Source organism: Orycteropus afer, unplaced genomic scaffold, assembly GCF_000298275.1.
Source record: "Orycteropus afer afer isolate SDZICR_OR568_19922 unplaced genomic scaffold, OryAfe1.0 scaffold00126, whole genome shotgun sequence".
Taxonomy (NCBI): Eukaryota; Metazoa; Chordata; class Mammalia; order Tubulidentata; family Orycteropodidae; genus Orycteropus; species Orycteropus afer.
In genome coordinates, this window is record NW_006921713.1 from 2,707,636 (window position 1) to 2,713,017 (window position 5,382).

Here is a 5,382-nt window from a genome sequence, read left to right on the forward strand (position 1 = left end):
ATATATAAATGGAAGTTGGATCAATTTGAGAAAATGCAGCATATACAAGAAATGAAAAACAACAAAGGTAAAATAAAATTCTTTAATTGTCCTAAGAAAGATAATTTTTGCTCCTAATAAATGAGAAAGGAGCTCTGATGAACTAGTAGGTAATACATTTAGCTGCTAAACAAAAAATCGGTAGTTCGAATCCACCAGCTGCTCTGCAGGATAAAGATGAGGCAATCTACTTCCATAAAGATTTACAGCCTTAAAAATCCAATGGGGATTTCTAAGAGTCAGAATTGACTCAGTGGCAGTGGGTTTGATTTGGTTTTGAAAGGGAATGTTGTAAAAAGGATCAATTCAAAAAAAGGAACAGATGCTTACATTTTCAAAAATATGATAGATGAAATTGAAAAAAAAATATAAATATACTGTGGTAAATTATTAGAGAAAATATATTTCATGGTAGACAAAGAATTTTTCTAAAAAGTATAAAAAAAAAAAGAAAGAAAGACTTAGAGGGCTCATTGAAAAGTTAAATATTTAAAGTTTAAGAAACAAAAAGTAAAAGCAAATGTTGAGGAATTTTCTAGATATAGCATGAGAAGAAAATTTCACAAAACTTAAATACACATTTCTCCAGATTAAAAGGCCCACTTCAAGTAACATGAATCTAATATTACAAAACCTGAGAGAAAAACCATAACCTAAGCTTAAAGTGTAGCATAAGTTTCCAAGGAGAAAAGATAGGTCAAGGATAACAATAGCCTCAGACTTCTTGATAGCAACCCAAATACTAAAATGTGGCAGAAGATTTCAGATTCTGAGAGAAAATATTCTCTCTAGAACTCTCAGCCTACCAAACTTATCAAGCAAATATGAAGGTATATTTAAGAAATCGTTAAATATATAAGGATGAAAATATACTTACTAGATAAAGATGATGTTACAAATGTTCACCAACTAGTTTGATATATATACAATCAATCAATATGTATTATATCATAGTAAAAATCACTATCCTAGACTGGAAATTTCAGCTGAATGAATATTGGCTCTGTTTCCATGTCCCCTTTAGATGTTTTATAAAGTGCATAAACTAACAAAAGATGACAATATATATGGCAAAAGGATGACATAGGAGTCAGGAAACAAAGGGTCATGAACTTCAGAGTGGAACCAAGATCACAAAGTGCAGCAAGCCTGGAGAGCAACAGACCAAGATTGTAAGGAAGGATGGAGGGCTATGGTAGTCTCCAAGGGAAAAAATGGAATTAACATAATTTGCTGATTTCCTGTTCTGTTCTCCCATCCCCTCATCCCCTTTCAGCAGGTCAAACCCTCAGGGGCAACAAAGAGAGCAGAGAGAGCTGTCTATACAGCAGGCTGTCTCATCTGCTCTGGATCCAAGCCATTTTGCACAGAGAATGAGTTTCCACTGTTTAATAGTCAAAATTTCTTGTATTCACCTACCCTGATGGGAAGAACAAATAAGACAATACTTATAATTAATTATATTATTTATTTATATCATTGATATCAAAACAGTCACTGAGCATATCACAGATGTATTATCTAGAATCTCTAAGAATATCACATATTCTTCTGAACCTCTCCTATTAAAGTTGTCCCCATATCTTCTAGCAATGGAGACCAGTCAAAACCACTGGTAGGTCTTATTCACTGAGCCCTGTCAAGTTGATTCATAATGACCCTATAGGACAGAGTAGAACTGCTCCACAGAATTTTGAAGGCTCTTTACAGAAGCAAACTGGCACATCTTTCTCCCACAGAGGGCTGTTGAGTTAAACTGGTGACCTCTCCTTTAGCAATGGAGCACTTAACTGCTGTGCCACTAGGGCTTCTAAATCTTTTCTAGAAACTTTTTAATTTCTTAAAATTCTTTGTCCTCAAAAGTTATCAGCATAATAATGGAATTCTGTTGCCAGAACTAACGCCCTTGTTCATAGTGTGGTCTTAACTAAAAAACTTAACTGAAATTTGTTTAAATTTCACTGTTTTAGAGTCTGGATCCTATGCTTACCTCATTTCTGAAATGAAACAGAAAAAATATTTGTCATTTCCATACTGTAATTCTCCAAGTGGCCTGTAGAGTTTTCCTAAATTTACAACTTAACTTCTTATTTAGAACATCTATTCATGATGTCTCTGTCACCTTTATAATAGATTGACCTCCAAATCCCCTTCTAAAATCCTTCTAAATATTGTCTACACAAAGTTTAAGCATTTGGAAAATAAAATTGATAGGCATCGAAAGGTATGATGGACCACGTGTCAAAAAAGTTAAGAATGGGTACTTAGAAATATAATTTAAAAATTGAAAAATCAAGATAATTTTTAACTCTAGGAAAAAGATAAATAAAATTTCCAAAGAACAGTGTTTATAATCACAATTTAGACTTGTTTCTGCAGAGACTAAAAGCACTTAATTTAACCAGAAAGTTAAAATATTGAGAAGATGGTAGAAAGACACTGTGTGCATATGTAGCCTCCAATGGATTGAGGGAATAGGGCTGGGTAGCAGGTAACACAATTTATCACTTAACATGATACATTTATTTTTATTGAAATAAAATTCACATACTGTCAAATTAACACTTTTAAAGTATATAATTTTTTGTATTTTAGTATATTCACAAAATTATGCAATCATAACTACTATTTACTTCCAAACTGAAAAAAGTAATCCCATACCTGTTAGCATTCTCCTCTCCCCTCAATCTCAGGCAACATTAATCTATCTCTGTGGATTTACCCATTAGTGATACTTCTTATAAATACCAGTTGCCTTCAAGTCAGTTCCAACTCATGACAACTCCATGTGTGTCAGAGTAGAACTGTGCTCTATAGACCTTTCAATGGCTGTTTATTTTTTTCAGAAGAAGACTGCCAGACCTTTCTTTCAACGTGCCTCTGGGTGAACTGGAATCTCCAATCTTTCAGTCAGCAGCCAAGCACATTAACTTTTTGCACTACTTAAGAACTTCGGAAGGAAGATGGGCAAATCTACCTCTGTAGTGATACTGCCTTGGAAACCCAAGGAAGGGTCACTCTGAGTCGGGTCCAACTGGATGGCACACAACAACAACAACAACAGGAACTCATCTGTAAAACACAATCATATAATATACGATCTTTTGTGTATAGCTTCTTCCACTTAACATAAAGTTTTTGAGATTCATCAATGTCATATCCATACTTCATTCCTTTATACAAGGGAATAACATCCCATTGTGATGGATATATCACCTTTTCTTTATCCACTCATCGGTTGATAGACATTTATGCTAATTCATATATTAGCTGTTATGAATATTGCTGTTATAAACACTTGTGTACAGGTATTTGTATGGGCACGTATTTTCAAAGTTCTTGGGTATATGCCTGAGAGTGGAATTGCTGGGCCATATGTTAACCAAACGTTTAGCTTTACAAGGAACTGACAAACCACTCTCCTAAGTGGCTGCAATATTCTATATTCTCACCAGCAATATCTGAGGTTCCAATTTCTCTGTAACCTTGCCTTATTATTGTCGGTCTTTTCATTACAGCCATCCTAGTGATTATGAGGGAGCTCTGGTAGTATAGTGCAAAGGGCGCTTTACTGCTAACCAGAAGGCTGTCAGTTCAAACCCACCAGCCACTCCTCAGAAGGAAGGTTGGACAATCTACTTCCGTAGTGATACTGCTTCGGAAACCCAAGGATGGGTCACTATGAATTGGATCCAACTCGACGGCACATAACAACAACAACAGTGATTATGAAGAGGTATCTCATTTGAGGTTTTGATTTGCATTTTCTTTTTTTTTTCTTTTTATTGTGATTTGGGTGAAAATTTACAGAGCAAATACACTTTCCATACAGCAGTTCACATATACTTTGTCTCATGACATTGACCACAATTTACCACAATACAGCATCTCCCCTCCTTCTTCCTCCCGATAATTACGTCTTCCCTGTGTCCATCCCTCCATGCACTCCTGCCCCCTGAGCTGTCTCTCTGTGCATAAGTAACCCTTCTTTCTACATACTTGTTCTCTCCAAGGAGTGTATTTACCTCAGGTAAATGTTCAACTCATATGCCTGTTTATTGTTTGGCTGGAAGCCACAAGCGTGTGTTCAGTTCCAGACCTGAAGGGTAGCTAGGGGCCATAGTCTCAGTAGTTCCAGACTCTATTCAGGCCAGCAAACCTGGTCCCCCCTGCCCTTTTTTTTTTCCAAATGATTTTGAGTTTTGTTCCACATTGTTCTCCCTCTCTATCCAGGATCTCCTACATAGATCCTCTTCCAGTGGTTGACAGTAGTAGCCGAGCACCATCTATTTCTTCTGGTCTCATAGTCGTATAGGCTGCAGATTAGATGGTGTACCAATTGCTAGGACTAATTGTTTCCATGAATTTTTGGTTTTCTTCATTCTTCTTGCCTCTGGATGATGAGAGACCAATTGTTGCGTCTAGATGGCAGCATGCAAGCTTTTAAGATCCCAGTCGCTACTCGCCAAAGTAGGAGGTGGAACAATGTTTCGTGTAGTATATTATGACAATTGAGCTTGATGTCCTCTGCAACTATGGTCCCGAGCCCACAGGTTCAACTACTCGGTCCCCCTGGGTAACTGGCTGTGACCAAGCAGTGACTACAACTTTGTCCATTGTCAGCTCCACTATACACCTGGGAATTCCGATCATACACATAAAGTTCTAGGACCACTGTCTGCCAACCCTATACATGTTCTTGGGTTCACTCCCCACTTCATAGACATACCTAATATTTCAGCCTGTCCACCCACCTATCCATCCATATACCTGTGTCTGCCTTCACTGACCACGCTGTACTATATGTGTAAAAGGGGTCATCTTTGTTGTCTGTAATTCCCACGTACCTCTCTATGTCTTTCTCTTCCTCAATGCCACTATATTTATCACTCACATTTAGTACATTGCCCTTCTCTTCACACAAATCAAAACTTATCTCTATCTATCTAACAGTATTCCCTACCCTACCCTCCCACCCCTGGTAACCAACAAAGAAAATATCCTTCTATATATAAACGTTTCCTTGACTTTTACAGTAACAGACTAATAAAATATTTGTCCTTTTGTGATTGACTTATTTCACTCAGCATAGTGTCCTCCAAGTTCATCCACATTATGCGGTGTTTTGCAAGATTCTATATTATTTTTATGGTTGTACCATTTTACAGTCCCACCAGCAGTGTATGAGCATCCCAGTCTCTCCACATCCTCGTCAGCATTTGTTATTTTCTGTCTCATTGAACTTTGCTACTAGTGCTGGAGCAAGATGGTATCTCATGGTTGTTTTGATTTACATCTCCCTAATAGCTAATGAGGGAGCTCTGGTAGCATAGTGGCTAAGAC